Raw genomic sequence first — 25168 nt, 5'->3', positions numbered from 1 at the left:
AAATTAATTAAAACTTTCCATATCATCGAACTACTGTTGTGCGAAGGTAAGTTGAAGTTGATTTGTTCCTTTGAAAGCAGAACTGGGTTGGCCTCTTGTCAAACATCTTAAATGGGCAAATGGATCTGACGAGCGAACAAAATTGGTATAAGTTTCTCATAAGCGAGTAGGAATTTCTAACGCACTGCCAGCCTGAAGTTAGTTCCAGAACGAGGCTCAAATGCAGAAAGCCAATCATCTTAAAATGTAATCAGAAGGTACCTAAACCATTGTACTCAATATTTTATCTCTATGCAAAAGAACTGTATGAAATTTTAGAGAACAAACTATCAAGAATTTATGAAATTGATTGCTAAAAAATTACCACAGAAAACAAGAGAGTGGAGAGCTCAAGATGCTTTTGAGAAGAAATTAAAATGATGATTATCCATTTATCTTAAGATAAAATGTAATTACTCGTATTGTTTCCAGATACTTGTAGCGCCTTACAATGTATTACCAGGGCTCATTTGACAGTGATTAAAAGATAATGAAGCCGGAAAAAATGTTTGAATATATACACACAAAATCACTGAGTTATGGTGAAATTGAAAGAAAGTGAATAAAGAACAATAAAACCTGGCTTGCCGCAGTTCGCGGAGTAATAATATTATGCCTTTCCTAACTTCGTTTGCTTTTAAATCCCTCTTCAGTGTTTGGACTTACACTCAAGAACAAACATGGGAGCAACCCGAACCTATTTTAAGCTCGTGTGAGACTTGAACTCCGTATGTCAATTAGTGTGTGTTTGGCAGACCTTTGTTACGACGAGAAAGGCTTATCTAGCGATTTTTATTTACTGGGTCAAAGGACTTTCAATCCATAAAAAGTATGATTTGATGTGCACCTCTCCACCTGATCTTTCCAACGGAATGGAGATCTTCCTCTTCCTCTGCTTCCCCGGCGGGTACAGCGTCGAATACTTTCAGAGCTGACTTAGCCAGAGTTGCCGCTGTCCCGTATTTGCTGAGCTATGTTAATGTCGTCGCATAACTCGTACAGCTCACCGTTCCATCGAATACAATATTCGCCGTTGCCAAAGCGCAAAGGACCATAAATCTTCGGAGGAACCTTTATCCCGAAAACTCAATCGTCGACTCATCAGATGTTGTCATCGTCCATACCTCTGCACTATACGAGTATAACAGGACGGCGATGATGAGTGATTTGTAGAACTTAGTCTTTATCCGTCGAGAGAGGACTTTATTTCTCAATTGTCTATACAGTCCGAAGTAGCACCTGTTGGCCAGAGATATTCTGCGTTGAATTTCGAGACTGACATTGTTGTTGGTGTTAATACTGGTAACAAGATAGACGAAATTATCTATGAAATGTCTGCTCCATCGTCATCGATTGGGATATCGGATTCACCATCTCTTGGTGTTATATTTTCACTGCCATTCAGCAGGCTGGGGAAGTGTTCCCTTGATAATTTCAGTATGCTATGAGCATCGATTACTAGATCACCTCTGGGGGTTCTACAAGACTACGCTCCGGTTTTGAAACTTTCTATTAGTCGCCACATTTTTTCGTAGAATTTTCAAGCATTACCCCTGACGGCCAGCTTGTCAATCTCTGCATACTCACGCATTTCGGCCTCTCTCTTTTTTTTCAATTCTCGGCATCTATCCCATCGATCACTTGGAAACTAAAAGTGTAATAGGTGCAGAAATAAAAGCAGATAACTTGCTATTACAGCTTTCTAGGATACATTGAGAGCAGCTTGGGGAAACCTTTTAATGTCAATTGCTAACGTAACACTGTTTTAGTTCCAGGCAATGAAAATTCAAAACGTTTATATTTTATCGTCACAAATTTAGTTTGCGCTATTGAACCATTTAACCATCGAGTGGTATGTGGAGCATATGTCAGCCTCTATATAAATAAGTAAATGTGCTTACCAGTGCAGCAGCTAAATCTCAGCTAAGCCATAAGCTGCTCCGGGTTTCAGCAGCTGTTTGCTGCAGAGCATTTGAATATTTACAAGTAGCTCTAAATAATCTGTAAGCACATACATACATTCATATGTATATGCATACGCACACATGCACATAGCTGTAACTCGGTTTGAATGGGTATTATGTGCGAATAATATAACCTGAAGCGTGAGTTCGATGCTGATTTGTATTGGACACGTGTATTTTCATTTGTAATGATTTGATTAAATTTACATTTATCAGCTAACCCAGAAATACAAACACACACACCGATAAGCGCATAAACGAATATCGAAAACCTGTGGGCGAATGTGCGCTTGCGTTCAACGCTCACTCAACGCAATGTTGCTGTTGTTGTTTACAGTGTCGTTTTTGGCATCACTTAGGGCCATTTTGGTTTTAATCAATAATTAAGTCGATCTCCCACACAAATATATATATTTGCCTATGTAAATATATCGTACTTGTACTATTTATGCGCTTACTTTTCATATATTCATATGGCCAAAGGCAGATTCTTAGTTATTGAGGGTGACTATTTGGTGTTTTGGGTTTGGTTTGACGATGTCTAAATTTCCTTGCAACTTAGATGTCAGATTCTGTCCAAGTGAGTCCTGTTGGCATCGACTTCTCAACCTAGATGTCAGAATAGATGTTTACTTCTCTAATCTAAGAAGTAATTTTCTCGATCATTTGATTCAACTCCTCCAGAATTTACTTTTTTTCTGCTTGGAACACTTTCTATTGATCAATATAGGGGAAGCGATAATGTGACTGAAAAACATTGTTGATTTCCTATTTTTAGCTTCAATGTAACCCTAAGAGTTTTAACGTTGATGGCTGGTCAAATAAATTTCATAGTAGTTGTAGTATCTCAGGAATCACAGGGTAGGTGTTGGACACGAAAAGCAAAAAAATGTTAATATGTGAACGATCGATAAACACTTACTGTGCTAAGAGAAAGGCGTTGCATTTTTCAATAGTTTTTAGCTCTATACACTTGACTATGATGTACCAATCTCTTAAGCCCGTCTTAAAAATACGTTTTCTTGAGGTCTAGAAAGTAGGTCTTTTCGGCTGGGTGTAAGCCTTTCTGAAACGAATGAGCTTTTCATATTTGGAAGGCAAAACTAACCGTACGAAGTCAAATCTTCAAAATACGGTGAGTGCGACTGCAGTTTGTGGCTTTGCCAAATTGGTCCATTTGTTTGCTATTATTCATTTTCTTCTTCTTTATTGGCGTAGACATCGCTCACGCGCTTTTGGCCGAGGTCCTTCTCTATCTGGCCTTCCTAACGTAGTGGAGGTCTTTCTCTTACTCTGCTTCACTCGCCGGGTACTGCGTCGAATACTTTGAAAACTGGAGTTCATTTATTCGGATGACATGACCTACCTAGCGTAGCCGCTGTCTCTTAATTCGCTGAAATATGTCAATTTGACATTGACTCATCAGTCATATGAGTGTCATTGTCCATTCCTCTGCACCATATAGCAGGACGGAAATAATGAGTGACTTATAGAGTGTGGTATTTGTTCGTCGAGGGAGGACTTCATTTCTCAATTGCCTACTCAGTTCGAAGTAGCATCTGTTGGCAAGAGTTATTCTGCGTTGGATTTCGAAGCTGACATTGTTGTTGGTGTTAATGCTGGTTCCACTATAGACGAAATTATCTTGGGCTTCGAAGTTATGACTGTCAACACTGACGTGGGAGTCGAGTTGCGAGTGGGGCGACTGTTTGTTTGATGACTGGAGATATTTCGTTTTAACCTCGTTACTACCAGACCCATTTGCCCAATATCATCGGCGTACGCCAGCAGCTGTACACTCTAATAAAAGATTGTACTTTCTCTATTCAGCTTTGCAAGTCGAATTATTTTTTGCAGGAGTAGATTGATGAAGTAGATAGGGAGTCGCCTTGTCTGAACCTTGCTTGGTATCGAACGGTTCGGAGAGGTTCTCCCCGATCCTGAGAGATCTTTTAGTATGGTTCAACGTCAGCTTACACAGACGTATAAGTTTTGAAGGGATACCAACATAGCGGAATAAAGGCACTTCTTTTCGTGCTGTCAAAAGCAGCTTTGAAACCGACGAAGAGGAGGTGCGTGTCGCTCCTCTATTCACGGGTCTTTTCCTCTTGTTGCATGGTGAATATCTGGTCACTTGTTGATTTTCCAGGCCCAAAGCCACACTAATAAAGTCCAATTAACCTGTTGACGGACTTTAATCCTTATATGTGATTTCGCGAAGGCTTATCCCACAGAAGTCGGCGCAGATAGTGGGGTGTATCTTTTTATTGACTGGGCAGAGCACACTTAAATTCCAATTGTCGGGAATGCTTTCATCCGACCATATTTTATAAAGAAGCTGATGCATGCTCTTTATCAGTTCTTCGCCGCCGTATTCGAATAGCTAGCCGGCAATCCATCGGTCCCCGCCGATTTGTTGTTCTTCAGATGTGAACGTTCGCTTTATCGTCATCGATTGGGGAATCGGGCTTACCATCTTCTGGTGTTGTGCTTTCACTAGCATTCAGGAGATTGAAGAAGTGTTCCCTCTATTTCCATGAATTTAATCAGCACAATAATTCGTCATAGCTGAGTCCTAAGACCACTTTGCGCTTCGGATTGCTTCCAAACAGCGTTAAACACGCCTGGGAAAAGGTTTTGTGGTTGGGCTTATTGTCCGAAATGAGCGAACATTGGTATCTAGGGCGGATAGCATTCTCATGCCATTTCCATTTCATGCAGAATATGATCCAGTAGGCCTTTCGACCTTTGGTTTGCTTGCCTCTCATAGTTATCTAGTGTAAATTCGATTGTCAGAAGATTTTCGAAGGAAAAATTTCGAAATCATGATGTGACGTGCGACAACATTGTCTAATTTTTTACCATCGCCATTAAAGATATTGCATCATCGACCAATATTCCCCTTTATCCTTTTTTCCTATTTTGATAGCCTAGTGCTAACCCCCTAAAATAAGTTTCTGCTTCCGCCAGAGGAAAATTGTGTTACTGATCCGAACAGTGTAAATGCTTGCATATTCGTTATACAAGTACATACATATGTATGTATGTTACATCTATTGTACATATATGAATATATCCCTCAGCGTTCTACTTACTCCTACATATTAATTGTTTATTGTAGCATAAATGTATTACGTTGCAATTCATAAAATATTTACATACTTGTATGTGTACATACTTGTATGTGTGCACTAATACACATGGATTTATATACATATAGAGGTACTCAATCCATAAATGTATTGCTTCGAGTTTGGTGCTACAAATTGAAAATTCGTGTCCAAGTTGTCTGTTAATTAAATAATAAACATTATGATTGTTTTACAAATATGTCTCTAAGCACACCGCAAGTGATGAAATGGCAGCTTGAGACCAGTGATAACTGTCGTTGAGTGACCGATTGATTTGTGCAATAACTTCCGACGAAGTGATCTTCGATAAATATGCTTGTAAATAGTAAAGGGATATTGATAGGACCATAAAATGTAAATATGTACATATCTATGTTTCAATAAACTACATGTTTGTTGAATGCTAAGAACTTTTGAGGATTTGGAAGTTCAATGTCGAAAAATATGTGATTGAATTTGTACTCCTTTAAATTTATAGCATTTAAAATACTATATCGATATTGTGTCAAAGAGAGAACTGCCCACAGATTTTCTCGGTAACAAATTTCATTAAGATATCTTCTTTATTATTTCAGTATTGTAGAATTGGAGGACATAACATCATTCGCTTTGTTTTGAATGTTTATTACCTTATAGCAGGAGTATTAGGAATATGAAAAGCGGTTATTTCCCCAAATTTTCTATTTTGATATTAAGTTAAGAGGATTTTAGTAAATAGAAGACTCTGTACGTGGTCCATAAGTGAAGCGAACAATTCGAGAATGTAAGAATCACTCGTTGAAGGGCAAATAAAAACTTAAAACTATATTTTTATAATAATATAAAGTATAAGAGCACGGCGTCCTTGTTGCTTTCTCTGGTGCGAATTCAACCAGTCGCCCAAGCTGGGTTAAAACACCTTATAGGTGTTTGTTCTCAGTGAAAAGCTTTTTTCAACTTGACTTTTGGCCTCTAAACATGGGACCACGTTATATAAAGCAATAAATACCTTTTTTGCAATGTTTAAACGTATCTTTATTTCGATTAATCGATTTCTTAATTCAACTATCTGGATGACATCTATTTCGATTTTCGTGAAGACACCGTGTCAAATAAAATGTTTTTCTATTCAAGGACTTAAGTTTGAGGGTTGACACAAGTCCTTATGGGAGCTTATGATCAGAGGCAAGTTCGCGCACAAATCAGGAGCTCGTCTCAACTGAACCTGTATTGCCAAAAACTATGGCGACAAGCATTGAACGTATTTGAAGACATGCCAGGGTTGTAACGAGCCGAGGTGAAACAGTATTAGCCTGCCAGCCATTTCGGTAAGATGTCACGCTTACTTACTGAGGTGATAGAATACTGCCAAAAGCAGCCCACGAGGTATTTTGAGCCCTCCTCACCTGCAGCTCTAGGTCGGCCGCTGCGTGTTACTATTCGCAGCTAATCTACTTAGCATAGGTCGTCCACTATCCGCCAGCTGTGGCCCCGGTAGTAGCCTGAGCTCAGTTGAGGTGGATCCCAGTGGAACTTGGAAAAAGTACTTCTATCTATATTATATATAAGTTTTGAAAGTACCTATTGGCTATGGAAGATGAAAGTGATTACTTCGTAAATTGATGGTATGCCAATGAAGAAAAGGTTTATAAATTTAATTCAACCACGCTACTAAGCCGCTTACGATTTCTGCAAATTGTATACTTGTACAAATTTCTGTTGTTGTATTCTAGCAGATTATGTTGAATTTTATTTAAATTTCACTTGAAAAATAAAACTCATTACCAACCACAATACGATTTCAGCAAATTGTATGCTTGTACAAATTTCTGTTGTTGTATTTGATATGTTGAATTTTTTTTTTAAGAATTTTTAGGCATTTTTTGGTAAACGTTCTCGTCCATGAAGTTATTTGTCACTTTAAAGAAGAATTTTGTTTGTGGGTGTTGAAAATAAATTAAGTAATAAATATAAAGTGCATAGAAATAAAAGTGGAGATATATATACATATATAGTTCTCAAGGTAAGTACTAACATCAAATTTTAATAATCATTAAATTTTATTAAATATGTTATATACATGTATGTACATATCGTTCATACTAAAAAATATTATCAGATGATACGCGGCTTCGGCAAACGTCACATAAAAAGATTAGCAGCTGCGCATTTAGCTAGAATGCAACTACAAAATGTGCAAGCAGAATCTACAAGCAATGATATATTTATGGAAAACATTTCCAATGAAATTGATGATAGTAAGTTAAACTCAACATAAATAATCTTTTTTTTTAATTACCACGTGTTTGTTGTTTTCTAGATAATCCAAGTTCATCTAACTTAAAAAAAAAAGATTTAAAATATAAACTGAAAAAGTGGTACTTTGAGTACAGCCAGAAATTCAGTAAACTCATTATTATCAATTTTGCAAGATGAAGGCTTGGATGTCCCTTTGTTGTTACATGGTCTAATAGGACAAAACGCAAAAATTATTTTAAAAAGCGTTCATCCGGCGAATATTTCCATATAGGCATTAGCTATCATTTACAAACAATTTCTGATAGGATTAAAAACATGTCTAAAATAGTGATAGATATAGGCATTGATGGTCTTCCTTTATTTAAAAGTTCCAAAAGGTCGCTATGGCCAATATTAGGCTCTATAGAAAATATGCAAGAAAAATATGTATTTTTAGTAGGAGCCTTTATCGGTGGCTCTAAACCTGTAAGTGTAGATCAATACCTACATGATTTTAATAATGATTTTAAAAAAATAATGCAAGAAGGAGTTCTCATCAATAAACAACCTATAGCTGTAAAGATAAGAGCATTTATTTCAGACGCCCCTGCAAGAGCTTTTGTTACAGGGGTTGTAGGTCACAATGCTCATTCTAGTTGCCACAAATGCACACACAAAAGCTTGGAATAAATAATTATTTTTTAATTTTGCATTGCGCCTATCGTTAGTTATGTTCTAAAAAAACCTATTTTGATAACTTGGATGTAAGCGACCAGCTATTAAAGAAATTTGTATTTCTGTTTCCCCAGCTCTACTCTGAGAAGGCAGTTACTTATAATGTATATAATTTGCTGCATTTACCGCAGTGCATAAGAGAAATAGGGTTTATCATGGACTTTACTGCATACAAGTTTGAGAATTTCATGCAAGACATAAAAAACAAAATTAAATGACCAACAAGAGTTCTTCAACAGCTTAATAATTTATATGTAAATGAAGTAGTAGTGTCATCAAAAAGTCCAGTGGTTGGTTTTAAAACAAATCGTTTGGGAGAAATAATTTCATTTGAAAGCCATTTTGTTGATAAACAATTCAACCCAATAATTACTGCTGTATAACTCCTTGCATTCCCTTCAAAATTAAGGAATTTAAGCAAATAGATGATGTGAAATATATAGTGGGCAATAGAGTTTTGAACTTTGATAATTTTTTCACGCAACCAGTCCGAGTAAATATATATGTTCTGATTTAGAAATATTCAAAATAAGTGATATAAATTATAAATATACAGCTTTGCCATATGGAGAACAAATCGTCTTGATGCCCATTCTTCATAACGTCATCTGGTAATATTTTTATAAATTTTAGATATCTAATAATTTTATATGTTTTAAATGAAAATTGTTACACTTATGTTTAATTGCAGATGTCTTTATTTAAGTCGCAAATCCCCGATATATATATAATCCCTTAAGTTTCACTATTTGACTAATAAATATTATACCTATTTTTCTATAGATAAAAATCATTAAAAATATAATAGGCAAAACGAGGATTATTAAATCTATTGAAGGTATTTTCGAAAGGAGTCTTATTGTTCAGTTGAACTACGATGGCATTCATTCCAAATACTCCTTAAAGGAATGCAAGGGGTTAATCGACTGCTTGTTTGGTAAATAATTTTAGAAAGGAAAAAATATATACATATTTTCTAAAATTTTTTATGATTTCAGAGGCATCAATGAAAGAAAGATTTTCCCATGGCGAGTTTGTTAAAGAATTGCGACAAGCTTTAAAACTGGCGAAAAATCGTCATTTTAAAACAAACTCCATATTAAAATCTAAAAAATAAAATATTTAAATAAAATTAATGGTGTCCACTGTTTCTGCTATTGGTAGGTTTATAGTAAGTAGTTACTAGTAATGGAAAAAATAGTTTGGAGGAAAGTACTTCGAAGCACACGAAATATTAGGTTTATAGTAACTACCTACTGAATTAATCAAAATTAGGTGTGGGGAAAGTACTTTCCGTCATATGAATTCGTAAGCGAAGTAGAGGTCCTTCGCTCCAATGACATTGATCAGAAAAACGAAATTAGATAGTATTATTGTAGGAAAGTACCTCTACTTATTGTTTCATTAGGAAGTATCCAATTCTTACCTAATTCCAAGTCCCACTGGGATATTACAGTAAAAGAAAGATAACTTAGTAAATAAGTGCGTCAGAATCATTATATTTTGCATCCGCGATGGCACTTAAAGACTTTATTTCATGTAAACATTGCATAATGGGTGTGGAATCTTCCACATTTAAGTGAAATTCAGTTACGCGAGAACTTGATTCTTCCTTATTTGTTATTGATAAATTTTATTCGTGGCGAAGAAAGCAGCTACCACAATCACAGTAATAAATTCTCAACGTGTTAGTTTGTTTTATACGTTTCGGAAATGATACACATTTAGAATTAATCAGCTGAAATTGTTTGAGGTGTAAATGAAAAATTGGCGTGCGAGTAACAACGACTTACAAGCTGCTATAGAAATTCAGGGTGAATTTAAACCAGACACCGTTAGCTGAGCACTCTTACAGTTATTCAGCTTTAATAGTGTGCCATTAGTTAGGTTTTAGCCCGTGTTCTCTCGCCATTCTCGACATGCCCAAATTGTTCAGCTAAAAGTATAGTAATTTTCCTTCGGCGCTTACAAATGCAAATTGAAATGTAATAAATGCATGCAAATGCGTTTATCGGCGAATCTTGTTGCTTTTATTGGTGTAAAGAATTTTCCATTTTCTGTGTTGTGTTAGCAACGGGGACGAATTGCACTTCAACACCGTCAATCCATCGATAAATATGTACATCTACAAAAGTTGCGCCTAAGCGCCTATGAAATATTTACAGTGAGAATTTTGGAAGAGTCGAAGAGTTTCTGACTCTTTCTCACAAATTGGCTTTAAGGGAAAGTCTGGTTTTATTTAACATATACTATATTTAATCTTGTTTGGTCTTAAGGTATACTCGGTTGATAACCATTATGGGCTTTGGGCTTTTGGGCGATGTCTAGGAGAGGAAGTTTTTGTGCATTCGTTCGCATGGATCACTAGGCCGAGCAGTAAATTGGGAAGAAAAGTTTTTAATCTACAAAGAAACTTTATAAATCTGTAAGACAATAAGACGGCCCATGCAGTGGTCTACAAAAATATTCAGCAAAAGGTTTATGGGCTTTTATGTATTGAAAAATTAAAACCCAAGGTAGGTTGGGCCATAAAGGTTAAGAAGGCTCTCCAGCAATATAAATATTCATTGTCTTGTCACATCCGAACCAATTGATCTCACGTGCGTTTAGCAGGCGCTGGTCCTGTGCGACTGCGAGATCTTTTTGGCATAGAGTAGATCGCAGTAGATCTTCTGAGCTACTTCTCCTTAATAAAGCTCATCGCGCTTCAATAGCATGCGTTTTTACTGGACATTGTCCAATAGACATTTTTGCGGTAAGAATAAAAATCTTGAATTATGCAATTTGTCAAATTTATGTATATGGAGGCGGGTGAGGTATAAACATCCAGGCATTTTCTTCTAAGTTTTCCATATTTTTCAAGGCTGAGGAAGAATCATCTCGACAGTCTTATCTTGGACGAACCAGGAGACATAGCCGAAACTAACATTAGTCGTCTCAACAAATTTCTGAGAAGCTCTAAGAGCTTTGTTGATTTGTAAGGATCTTATGAACTGTTATATTGGAGTCGGTGCTTCAAGCTGTCCAAGTGAGATCCCTGTTAGGATCAACCAATTAAACTTACCTAACTCATCTGGTGGCAGCAGACAAAAAGGCCAATGACAAAACTAAACGACTGATGTATCATAAAGGATTCATTGTGTTAAAGAGTATTAACGTATTACATTTGACTGTAGTTATAGCTATCGGCATTGAATTTTCCAAAACAAAAGACAACTCCTTCAGTAAAGCATTTTAATGAGATATAACTACTTAGTTTCAGTGAAGTTCGCGAGGTGGTCGCCATTTATCAGAGGATCTCAACAACTTTCTTGGATCAACTCGTCATATTCTAGTTAATGTTTTGGGTATAAAACATGTCATGCTAGACTCGACCTAAGAGATCTGAATATTTTGCGGAAACTGTGTCGGTTAAACGTCGTAAAAGTGATGCTTGACAATATAGCTGAGGACCCTACATTAAACAGATGCATAATTACTGGTGACGAGGCTTGAGTTTGTGAATATCGAGACTGTCAAAGAGCCGAAACAGAAAAAAGCAATATTCGCTTAAAGCACTATAAGATCGGCTCATAGAGTATAAGAAGAGTGAACTGGTAGTGTAATGGTTAGCGTTACTTACCGCTAATTGGAAGTACTTGACTTGCCAGATTTATCTGAACAGAAGTAATACAGGGTTTGTCCGGAATGTAATAGGACCTATTTTCTTCCGCCGCGACTGCATTTTCGACTGGATTCGGTAGAGGGGCTAGGAGTCAATGAACGGACAAATATTTTCGCGTGACGTGTTTCTGTGAGTTATATAAGTCGAAAATGCAGCGTTTGTTAGAGCAAAGGTACGCGATTAAATTCTATGTGTAACTTCGGTGTTCGATTTGATCAAGCAGGCTTACCCAGATGTTGCTATAGCAAGAAGTGGTCTGTTACGGTAGCACTAGGACTTTTTAGAGGGCCGGGAAGAGGTCGCTGATGAAGACCGTTTTGGGAGACCTGCGACTTCGACAAACACCGAGACTGTGACTCGTGTGCGCAAAGTTTTGAACTCAGACCGTCGACTAAGATGATAAATTTATCAAAATCTGTGGTTTATGACATTGTGACGGACATCAGAAATTTCCGCGAGTGGAAGTGTGTCAAGTAATTTTGAACATGTGCGAAAGTAACCCCAATTTTTGAACAACGTTATCACAGGTGATGGGACGAGGTGACGAGAACTTTGAGTATGATCACGAGATTTGTTTGTTTCCTTGCCCGAAAAGACCGCAAACATTTTGAGACGAGAGAGTGGATCCAAGCAGCATGCACCTCGGTTCTTTAGGCTATTTCGGAGAATGCCTTCCATGACGCCTTCAATGCTTGGAAATCGCGCTGGCGAGGGCCTCAAAACTCAATGCAAGTCACCTAGACTTACTTTAGTGATCGTTCTTCCGAACAATATGCAAAGAAGGGCACTTTTAAAATTTATTTGCAAAGTGTACTACTTTTACACATACTTATATACATATAAAGTACATTTACATTATAAATAGGTATATAAGTATAACTGCATTACCTCATCTCAAGTTCGCAATTTAAAACCCTATACCCACAATCGATACCCAACAGGATTAAGCGTCATGATTAGCAGCAGCTACACAATGCCACCTGAATTGAATGCAGTTACATGGAAACGAATGCAATTAAATGAGAGCAATGGCATAAGCGTCGAGAATTGCTAATGTCAGTTATTGGGGTGTGACTGCGACTGCGACTGCCACTGTGACGTACAGCATAATTACGGGCGCAGTTGCAGTAATGTGCACGTAAATACATGTATGCTAAGTGTTTAACTTCTATGCCAGTGTATGCGTGATATCTTCACAGCTACGCCTTTATGCAAGTGTATACATGTGTGTGTGTGTGTGTGAATTGTTGCAGCAATTTCGGTATGCCCAACTGATTTAGCAGGCGCAATATCGCGTGCGTACCGGCGCAATTGAAATTTGAAGCTCTATTGAAATTCGCAATTGGGATTCACCGCCGCTGCATCGGTGTGAAATGGTGCGCAATGTCTAAATGTTCCTGCCTAGGCCTGTGCGCCTCTGTGTGTGTGTGTGGCTGGTAATTTTGTTGAGTTCGGTATGACGGTGTGGTAGAACGGCCGAGGCGGTTTGAGACGTGCCTAAAATGGTCGCTACTTGGCTGTCGATAATTGCCGGTTGGTTGACTTTCAATGTTGGGCGTGTGGCAGCAGCAGCAGCGCTGTTTGTTGAGTGGAAATCAATTGAAGACTCGCAAGTAATTCTATGTTGCGCGTAGTTAGTCGCTTTATTTGGCAAACTGTAGGCGTGTTTTATGGTATTATTGTAAGTTTCGGATCAACACTTAAGTAGCATCACAGTTTGCCGTTAAGTGGGTGGCATACAAATGTAAATAATAGTTTTGTGTTGGAGCCAAGAGCCATGCTTAGTATACCAAACGTTAAAGTTTAATTTCAATAAACTCGGTTATATTTTGCAGTTTTCAAAGGTATGTACATTTTGGGTAGGTTTTTAAGTAGTCTACTTAGCATAATTGCGGGAGTGTGGAGTACTCTGAAGATAATTAATGTACTAATCAAGTCTTGTAGTACAGGATATACCACAAAAGTACTTTGGGTAGTGCAGATATTGGATAGACCAAAAGGTTTATACTATAAGGAGAAGCCAAGAAAAAAACTGAAGCGTTTTTTTTTGTCTCACAAAAATGCTGCATTTATTCTGACCATTCCTCGGGCAGTCGGCATTTTTTCAGGTTAATTGGTTCTTCTCTGAAAATGTTGCCTTTTGTCTGAGAAAAAGTGAAATATTTTCTGCTCTTCTCAAAATGTAAAAACGTATATCGTTTTTATACTCTCGCAACAAAGTTGCTAAGGAGAGTATTATAGTTTTGTTCACATAACGGTTGTTTGTCAGTCCTAAAACTAAAAGAGTCAGATATAGGGATATATACATATACCAAAGTGATCAGGGTGACGAGTAGAGTTGAAATCCGGGTGTCTGTCTGGCCGTCCGTCCGTGCAAGCTGTAACATGAGTAAAAACTGAGATATCATGATGAAACTTGGTACACGTATTTCTTGGCTCCATAAGAAGGTTAAGTTCGAAGATGGGCAAAATCGGCCCACTGCCACGCCCACAAAATGGCGGAAACCGAAAACCTATAAAGTGTCATAACTAAGCCATAAATAAAGATATTAAAGCGAAATTTGGCACAAAGGATCGCATTAAGGAGGGGCATATTTGGACGTAATTTTTTTGGAAAGTGGGCGTGGCCCCGCCCCCTACTAAGTTTTTTGTACATATCTCAGAAACTACTATAGCTATGTCAACCAAACTCTACAGAGTCGTTTTCTTCAGGCATTTCCATATACAGTTCAAAAATGGAAGAAATCGGATAATAACCACGCCCACCGTCCATAGAAAGGTTATGTTGAAAATCCTAAAAGTGCCTTAACCGACTAACAAAAAACGTCAGAAACACTAAATTTTACGGAAGAAATGGCAGAAGGAAGCTGCACCCAAGCTTTTTTTAAAAATTGAAAATGGGCGTGGCGTCGCCCACTTATGGACCAAAAACCATATCTCGGGAACCACTTAACCGATTTCAATTAAATTCGGTATATAATATTTTCTTAACACCCTGATGACATGTACGAAATATAGGTGAAATCGGTTAATAACCATGCCTTCTTCCAATATAACGCTATTTTGAATTCCATCTGATGCCTTCTCCGTATAATATATACATTAGGAACCAATGATGATAGCGGAATAAAACTTTACACAAATACGGTATTTGAAAAATATGTAAATGACGGATAATGAAATCTCGATTATCACTTTATCATGCGAGAGTATAAAATGTTCGGTGACACCCCTTCCTTACTTGTTCACAGTTATTTTTTAAATCAAGGTTTTCTTCTAATTATAATGAATTGGTAATTTGTTTGAAGGACATAATTTGTATGCGGTGCCTACTTTCACTTATTACCAATGTGGTGGATGGATTGCGGTGATTGCTTCATAATTATATGTAACTGTGGACAAAGCGCAAGTAAAATTTATGTGCCTACCGAAAAACTTAATCCTCCGAGAATATTTGTTTGCCGCACTATTCATCGTGTTCACCAAACGCCTACGTTTGATGACAGAAAGAGAAGTGGTCGTTCTCGCCTGGTTCTAACCAATAAAAAATTGTTAAAAAACTGTTTGTGAACTCTTTCGCGGAAATTTCTTTAGTATATATGTATGTATACCGAAAATTATTTCAAGGAAAATGAATACAATATCGATCATATCAATGTCAAGACTTATTCGAGATGATTTTCACATGAAAGCCTTCCGTCGGTGAACTGGTCATCTTTTGACAATGCACTTGAAGCAAATTAGGTTCAACTGATGCAAGCGGTTTCTTGATCATCACGGAAGTAGTTCGGCCCAATGATGCCGTCGGCCCATAAGCCGCACCAAACCGTAATTTTTTCCATTACAATGTTGACTCATGGTGTACGTGTGGATTGCTGCCTGACCAATAACTCATATTTTGCTTATTCACGAAGCCATTCAGACAGAAATGAACCACATTGCTGAAAAGGATTTTTCGATGAAAATCAGGATCATTTTCAAGACGTTGTTCAGCCTAATTCACGAACATACGATGATTCTGGTAGTCAAACGGCTTTAGCTCTTGCGTCAATTTGATCTTTTAAGGATATAGACCAAGATATTTTCGCAAAATTCGCCACAACGGCGTCGCAGCCAACACTTGAGAACGTCGTGTGAGAGACTGATTTAGGTCTTCCTCTTTTAATGCGCTAGCGGCAGCAATATTTCCGACACTACTGCCACTATTTTGTCTCGCTGGCACGGTAATATTTTGTACTGTGCTTATGGATTCAAATTGTTCCACTAGACCCTCAATTGTTGATCTGGCGGGACGATTATGGTGACCATAACTTGGACGTAGCGCTCTTAAAGTTGATGACACTAACTGTAACTGTTGGATGGTATATCCATAATGAAATGGCAAACCTTACTGAAGAGAAATGACGTAAGAGCGGGAAAAGTATGGTGTCGTTTGCCGGCCCTATCGGTTTACTTTTGTAGCGTCCCTATTCCAATGTAAACTGGTCTATCAACTCAAGTCCGTGCATTGTAAACTGTTTTACTTGTTACGCATTTTTTTTTTTCGTTTGTTTTCCCAACTCCAGACTCTTCCTGCCGCCACTTCGCTCCGGTTCTCAGTGAACTGACACATAAGTGTCGTCAAGTTAAGCTTTTCATTCTCTCTTCTCTTTTGGCTCCTACAGTTGGCTCTGGCAATTTGTATACTCGTTCGTACACTTAAAATTGTTCGGAAAGCCCTGATATCCCTTAGTGCGGACAGCTTGTGCCCTGTGTTTATTTGTCTGGCATATGCTTTGATGCCTAGCGCCTGGATACTAAGGGCGTCGTTGTCAAATATGAGATAGATTATGGAGCCTTTGTTTCCTTTTTGAAAAGTATTTTGCGTTCCGCTATTCAGGATCGTAAGATTCGTTTGGCCGAGGAACTCAAGTATCATGAGCTCACGATGGTTTGTGCGCCTACTACCCCAAGCGGTCGGCCACGCATTGAAGACGACTGCGATTATAATTGGTGCTTTGCCTTTGGTTTCTAGAGCAAGTTCCAGGAGGAATTCTTCATAATCTCTAATTGATGAGCTGGGAGGAGCATAACAGCTAACAAAGGATATGCCACGTATATTTGCCCATGTGAGACAGTTGTGATATCTGGAGCGAGATATAAATGGTTCTCCTTTACATGACCATATTGCAGCTTTGCCGGATATGTCTGAGGTCCAAGTGCTTTCCGAACGCTGGGAATATTGCTCGCTTAATAAAGCGACATCAATGTTTTTTCAAATACAGTCTTTGTTAGCAGAGCTATTTGGGTACCGCTTCGGGTTTTCCGCATGCTCTTAATATTTATTTTCCCTAGGTTTTCTATCCCGCACTCTTTTTTCAGTGCCTCGCAAATATCTTCTGGTGTTGTTATTTCATCTAAATCCTTTCATATGATCGTGACATCGTGGGTTTTGGGCTGTATCACTGCCATTTCACCGACCACTTCCTCTAAGGCACTTTGGAACGCTTCGGCTCTCTTATCCGCTTGGTTTTTCAGCTCTAATAGCAGATCTCCTTTCAACATTTTCCTTATATACGTGACACTTGAGCCCAATTCTTCTAACCCGGTATCACCTGTTATTTTCCGGAGAATATCCGCGTATGATCTAATTTTCTTTTCGACCGATCGTCGCTTCTTAACAACGTCCACCCAAGTTTCGGATGTGGTGGGTCTAACCGTTGTATTGGCTTGAATCAACTTCGCTGTCTTGCTGTAGGTGGGCATTACGTGGGTTTAGTTATACATATGTATACGTAGTTTCTATAAGAAATGCGCCTCTGAAGAATATTATGCATCGGTGTAAGATGAAGGTAACGTTTTTTCTTGTTTTTATCTCAAACTGGATTTTAATTCACGGCCAAACTTTTGAACACCATACATTTGACTATAACGTTTGTCTCTTAGTATTTACTCAACCTCACTCGCCGGAAATCGCGACCGAATCAGAGCAATTTTTTCGAAATTTTTTATTGTAATTAAAAATGTAACTCATTTATTTTTGCCATTACCAATTCTACAAAACATGAGCAGCATTTTGTTTGAAATATTATATAAAATGTTTATTTATTAATTTTTATTTTTTATAAATGAAATATAACTCATAAACAAAGTGCATAGCAGCTAAGAGTTTCGATTTTCTAACTATAACATCTCATATTTTATAGTATTATGTCATAATACAATAAACAATGCATTAATAAAAGATCACTGTCTACTCTCTTCATAGAATTGCACTCTTTGCTTCAATAATACATGAAAACGGAGCTAAATCAAGTAGCACTTTCATCATCTAAAACCACAAAAACAAAAGAACACAATTGTTGCTAATTAATTGCAAGCAAAAGCAAAAGAGAAGGAGAATAACTCTCATTGACAACCTTAGGCAATGCACGCAAACGCATTGAGTGGGCGCCGTTATTTGTGTTGTGTACGCATAACATAAACAAGTTACGACGTGAAGAATTAACTAATATTGCTAAAAATATTTTTATTGTGTATAAAAAGTACAAAATATTGTAAAAGTTGGTGTTAAAGTAGCGGAAATAGTGAAGTTACGTATTTTGTGTGTATTTAAGGTGTCGAAAAGCAAAACCTCAATAGAATGAGTGAATGTTGCTGATGAGTACAAATTTAGTGTTGAAAAAGCTGTCGGCTAAAGAGGTAAAAAATGCATTGTGTGTCAATTTTTTGTGAAATTTACAAATGCAGTGAAAAAATTTTGGTGTGTATAAATCAATATGTTGTGAATTAATACATGGAAAAGATCATCGAGAAAAAATGTACAGGTAAGTTAAGGTAAATTATAATTTTAATAGAGGTGTGACTGTTCTCGACTCATTCGCTGTGAATAAAAAATATCAGACAATCGAAAAGTGCAAACATTTTATACATATTAAGACAATACTTTCTGTACTCTAGAACCATGTTGCTATAGAGTATAAGAGTTTTGTTCACCTAACGGTTGGATATATCCACTAAAATTAAGCGAGATGCATATAGGAACTTAGTATGCGCGTTCCTTGGCCAAAAAGGAATTCCTAGATGAGCGTGAGCCATGCTCACAAAACGCCAATAATATAAAACGAATAAACGACCATAACCAAACACTAAAATAAGGTAATTTGGCAGACCGGATTGCAGTAGTAAGAGGCACCTGTGGGATGGTGAATGAAGGTTTTGTAGGAGCCGGGGTAAAAATTGTAAGAATGGCGTGGCATCGCCCACTTTCAAATGAAATCCCACATCTCGAGACCCGCCATACTGATTTAGACTGAATTTAGTCTGTGATATTCCCACCAAATTCTAATGCCACAGTGCGAAAATGGCCAAAAACGGACTACAACCATGCCTCCCATATATCACAATTTTAAATGTATGAGATATACAATTTAAATTCAAAGATAACCTTTTCCTGATAACAGTATCTCTGTGTATCAAAAGCCTAATATAAAGGTTTTCGAATTTCCGCGTGACTTTATAACGCATATATCGGCCAATATGTGAGTTATCTAAATGAAAATGAGAGAGCGCCTTCTACATATAACAGGTTAACTTTGTGCCTAAAATTGAGTAAATTGGGCAAAAACTTGACCTGACCTTGACTTGATATGGGTATATAACTATTATCAGCATTTTATATCAATTGGCTAACTTTACTCCATATGATTGGGTATCTATCCCAATTCTAAAATACGGCATATAATAATTTTCGTTTTTCTAAATAGTTATGAAAATAGGCTAATGTTTTCTAGTCAAAGTGAGGTCATTATACCTGGAACAGTGTATATGAAGTGTGCCACGTAGTGTATACATTAGCAAATTTTCTTTTTATTTATTGTCAATAAACTGGGACTGTAAATTTTCATAAGATTCTATTGATCCGAAGTTTTCACCAGCACAATCATTTGCCCATATCCTTTGGTGCTTGGTCCAGACTAAAAGATTTAAGCATAAGAATTTCGCTACCAAGCTCCTGGAGTTTCTGCTGAATAACTGTTGGCCAAGCCGGTCACTTTAGCCACCGATGATCAGCTGGAGGATACATCCAGTTTGTTTTGTATGTGTACAAGTTTGTTTTGTTTGTTTACAAGTGTACAAAAGCGTTTTGCCAAAAGTGAACGCAAAAAAAAGTGATCAGCGATGGAATTCAAACGTTATAGTGTGATTGCTTTATATTTAAAGGAGGTGATCATCAAACGACTGCAACGTTACGTGAGATGGTTCGGAAAGTCAAGAAGCGACTTGAGCGAAATCCACGACGAAGTGCCAATCAAATGGCTAAAGAACTGAAAATATCCGACCGCAGTATCCGACGCATATTGAAAAATGAGCTCAAGGTCAAGCCGGGAAGTTCCATGATCTCACACCGAAGCAGCAACAAGTACGACTTGAGAGAGCGAATCAGTTGCTTCGCTTGGCTGAAAGCGGTCAAATTCCGAACATTGTGTTTTCTGACGAAACAATTTTTCCAATTGAGCAATTCGTAAACTCTCAAAACGATAGGGTTTACTTGACCGAACGTTCATACGAAAATCTTATTCATCGGTTGGCCACCAGGAGGCAGCACTCGTCACAAATAATGGTTTGGGCCGCTGTCACCGCAGATGGGCGCTTTCCAATTGTTTTCATCGAGCCTAGCGTCAAAGTAAATGCGACTTATTATCGGGAAAGTGTTCTGGAGGCTGCTTTGAAGCCGTGGGCAAATAAACATTTCAGTCGCAAACTATGCACGTTTCAACAAGACTCAGCACCGTCTCAAGAAGCGCAAGTGAACCAAGAATGGCTGAAAAACAAACTTTCCGAACTTCATTACGGCCATACAATGGCTCTCAAATTTACCAGATGCGAATCCAATGGATTATTCTCTCCATTCTCGCCATTTTGGAGAACAAGGTCCGAGGTAGAGAACACACCAGTCTCGAGATGTTGAAAAAAGCCATTGTCCGTGAGTGGGCCAAAATACCGGCAAGTCACATTCGGACAATTTGCGATTAGTTTTTTGACCGTCTCAAGGCCATATTTAAGGCAAAAGGTGGTCATATCGAGCAAAAGTGAATGGGTCCTGAATTTATGATTATTTTCACACATTTTGTACTTTAAAATAAATAAAAATAGTTTTCCATCCCGAATTTATGGCTTTTTAATTGGTTACACTTCGAGCGGACTTTGTATTTAATTACTTTTCTTAAATTCTGAATTATCTTAAATTTTCCGAGAAGTAAATATTGCACAAATATATAAATAGTATATTTATATACGAAAACTTTAAATATGTGTGTGTGTGGATTTCCTATTCATATCATAAGAATAATTACACTTAACAATGACATCTGTGACCTTCAACATTTAAACGTCTACAGGATATACATATATGTAGTGCTATTCATACATTTGAGCGGATGCATTTGCTGAATATTCTATTATTAACTGCGTCGTTGAACGAAATAGCAATAACGGGACGCAAAAATGCGGGATCAAAATAGCGAGAAGCGCGATAGCAGCAGATAAGCTGCGTCGATGCATTAAAATCAGTTCGCTTGGCAGGGGAGCTGCCATGCATTCAGCACAAAGGTGGATATCCTGCAAGGAAAATGCATACACACATATGACATATGAATGAGATATTTTAAAAATGTTTGCTTAACCGTAAGCTGTACACAAATACATACATATACACTTACATATAGATATATATGAATGCATATGTATGTATATTTATAATACTGCCGCTTGCGAGCACGACTACGCTTATTTGCTGCACTGTTTTTGTTATTATTTCAGCGACGATGATTCTGCTGATGTTGCACGCATTGCATTCCGGAAGATTGCATGCTGCTCCACTAACCTTGTGCGTCAAACGCTGTGCAATAGTTGTCTGCGGTTGCCGCACTTTCTGTCTGTCTGTCGGTGTGTTTGGTTTTATTTAAATGTACGTATGTGTGTGCCTTAATAGTGAGCATTTATGTTTGTGTGTGTGCGCGTTTGTCTTTCTGTCTATCTTTGCTTTGCTGCACAATAGATTGCACTACTATCTGCTCCATTGCAAATCACTCATACGCCCGAGTGGCTTTAACGAGCGAATGTGCCATTGACATGCAAAACAACAGTGAAACCTTATGCCCTATTTTGTGCGTTTAGACAAGTTTATTTTGTCGACAAATTGGAACGTTTAAGTACAAAAATGTTGCAAAAGGAAATAATAACAAAACAAAAAGCGCAAAAATGGCTGTGAATAATACAAGGCTTATACTGGTAATTGGGCATTAATTTTTCAATTGTGGTTGTTTATATGAAAGTGCAGCTGAAAAACAGTGAACAGTCTTACATTTATTTTGATATTAACGAAATAGTTCTGTGAAAATCATGCATTGCAAAACAAGAAAGTTGTTTTAATTGTGAATGGGCCATTCTCGGTCAAAAATTATCATATGAGTTGGAAATTGTAGTATCCTAAAATCCGTCGTTAGCATCTTCTTACCTATTTAAGACAATATAATCTAGAAAATTTAAAGCCAGATTAACATTTTTTATGTTTACATAAGTGTATAAAGCATTGACTGATAATAACCGATGGTGAGCTTGCACAGAGCTTCCGCATACCTAAATGTTAATTAACCCAAATGACCGAAAAATGTCTTCGATATTTTTAAAATGTTGGAAATCTTAAGCAATTAGTCGTATATTTAATAGGCGTCTTCTTATATTAATTAAAAACTATACAATTTTGACTGCTTTCGTCCGTTAGCCTTTCTTGGATGCCCACCCGGTTCATCGATCATGGATACTTGCTTTGTCTGGTATAGAGCCAGTATAAATTTCACGAATTCTATTTTTAGTATAAGCTCTATTAGTATAAGCATTTCGAGGTTCTCTACTAAAAACATAGAAAGTTCAAATTTAATGCGAAATTTATTATCATTCGAAAGAACATTCTTTGGCATTTACTTCTTGAAGATGTTTTTTTTCAAATGTTGGCTGCGGCTACATCTCAGACGGTCCATTCGTTGAATCCAATTTTCGATGACTCGTTCGAGCATTTCGACTGGTTACTGGCGAATGACATGCGTAATGTTTTGCTCCAAGGCCTGAATCGAAGCGGGATTATCTGCATAAAATTTAGACTTTACATATCCCCACAAGAAAAAAATTTAACGGTGTGATATCACACGATCTTGGTGGTCGATCGACCAGCACAAAAAATGAAATTATCTGCTTACCGAAGTGTTCTCTCAATAAATCCATTGATTGTTGAATCCAAATGTCGCGAAGCGGTGCAACTTGAGAAGGTCGAGCGACATCAGTTCTTTTTTGTACGCTTTCAATCTAAGATCTCCAGTCGTTCCATACGTCAATCCGAGTTGCTGCGAACGGCGCTAAATCGATTTTCCACTGTCTTCGTTTACACCCTCAGCTACGGCTGTTATATTTTCTTCACTGCTCACTGGACGTGGTCTATTCGGTCGAATATTATCCACTAATGAATGCTGAGTCTGTAGATGGGTGATGGGGTTGCGAATTGTACGGTCAGTGGGCTGTTTTTGTTGAACATAAGTTGACTGAAGCATGCTGGTGAACTGCCAAACAATACAGAAGAAAAATAATAGCTTGACGCGACTTAAGCATGATCCTTAAAAAGAGGCTCTTGAAAAAAGTACTTCTGCTTGGATCACCCGTTAATTAAATTTAATTTACACATAATGTGCCTTGTATAAGTTTTTTCTTAAATTGCCCGAAAGCTGTAAAATTTATACACATGGCTTTTGAAGTTTAGGTTTAACTATATATATTTTATTATCATATGACTGTCGTTTTGGTGTCGTCACTTATATGGGGTAGTCGAACATTTTTTTTCATATTTCGAATCAAATTTCAACGTATTTTTTATATTTATACTAATAACCATGTACCATTTTGGTCGACCATTTTTTGCCATTTTTCCGCTAGAGACATTATTCCATCAGTGTTTTCTGGTTTCTCGGCTGTAACAAACAAACTGTAACAAGTAATTTTCAAAGGCTTCTCTTAAAGTCAACTTTACTCAATTGAGGGAGTTCTGCATTGATCGAAACAAATGGTAGTGCGATGGTGCAATGTTAGGGCTATATGGTGGATGCATCAAAACTTCCCAGCCAAGCTCTCACAGTTTTTGCCGAGTCATCAAAGTTGTGTGTGGTCTAGCGTTGTCCTGATGGAAGGCGAAGCCCTTTCTGTTGATCACTTCTGGCCTTTTTTTCGATTGCCTGCTTCAATCTCATCAGTTGTTGACAGCTAAATGTAGAATATATCGTTCGACCATGCTCATAGTAGCAGCTCATAGTAGATGATTCTTTTCCAATCCCTCCAAACACTCAGCATAACCTTTCCAGACGTCAATCTTATCTTTGCGACCTTGAACTTTTCCGCACATTATTGTCGTATTTGATCCACTTTTCGTCTCCTGTTATCATTCGCTTCAGAAATGGTTCGATTTCATTTCGTTTCAGCAAAGAATCGCAGATGTTAATTCAGTCCATTATATTTTTTACAGACAACTTATGTGGTACCCAAACATCGAGCTTCTTTTTGTAGCCTGCCTTTTTTAAATGGTTCAAAAATATTTGGTGATGAATGTTAAGTTCCTTAGTAATATGTTATGACGGCTTATGTGATCGTCCTGGTGAATCTTTTCCATAATTCCATCGACTTTTAGTGGAGTGATAGGTCGATCAGAATTACGGCCAGCATGGAAGCCTATTGTGCATATACACTGAGAGTTAACAGATTAGTGCCCCTCAGGCATGTTTAGTTGATGTAAAAGATCGTTCATCATTTTTGATATACAATGTTGCTACGAAAAACAAGTTAAAAACAAAACTATACTTTATATTTTTGTTGTTAACTAACATTTTTAATTTGTAGATTTAATTTCATTTTAGAATGTTTATTTTATTATTGTTGACAGAAACTTCACAAACTCTATTTGGGAGAGAATCGCATACACTTTTATAATAAAATGTCATGTGGTCGTTGATCAAGCGTGTCTTATGGCATTGATTAGTTGCGTACATACAAGTATATTACTTACTAGCCTCGTACACCCTTATTGCCAACCATCGGCAGACATTATAATATTTAGATCGGTGGAGTATGGTGGCCACTTATCTACATTTTGGTTTTGTTTCTATGTATTTAGAAACCGGTTGGTATGAATTTGCACTATGTCATGTTGAAAATGCCGTGCCAAATGAAAATGTAGTTTTTAGGACGCATTTACACCTTCGTTACTTATTGGAGTTAAAGATTGCAATTCGCAGGTGCCACAATAGCATATACTCAGAACATCATTACAGTGCTCCTCCTTACGGAAGTCGTGGAATTAAAATTATATGTGTCTGGGTTTTCGAACTTAAAATTCTTTT

The 25168-nt window shown here is 37.4% G+C and overlaps 1 protein-coding gene across 2 annotated transcripts in view; it reads left to right on the top strand.

Moving 5' to 3' along the window:
* Nucleotides 1-25168, top strand: part of LOC120773797 (zwei Ig domain protein zig-8) — a 586297-nt gene that overhangs the window by 28316 nt on the left and 532813 nt on the right. Inside the window, exon 1 of one of the 2 annotated variants that reach the window (XM_040102904.1) lies at nt 18501-18556. The exons of the other annotated variant lie outside the window; for it this stretch is intronic. The gene's annotated coding sequence lies outside the window, so the exon portion shown is untranslated. Of the gene's footprint in view, nt 1-18500; nt 18557-25168 lie in introns of those variants that run through there. 2 annotated transcript variants of the gene reach the window in all.

The sequence above is a fragment of the Bactrocera tryoni genome, chromosome 4, assembly GCF_016617805.1.
Source record: "Bactrocera tryoni isolate S06 chromosome 4, CSIRO_BtryS06_freeze2, whole genome shotgun sequence".
Classification (NCBI taxonomy): Eukaryota; Metazoa; Arthropoda; class Insecta; order Diptera; family Tephritidae; genus Bactrocera; species Bactrocera tryoni.
The sequence above is the reverse complement of the archived record's forward strand: the minus strand, read 5'-3'. Positions and strand labels throughout refer to the sequence as shown.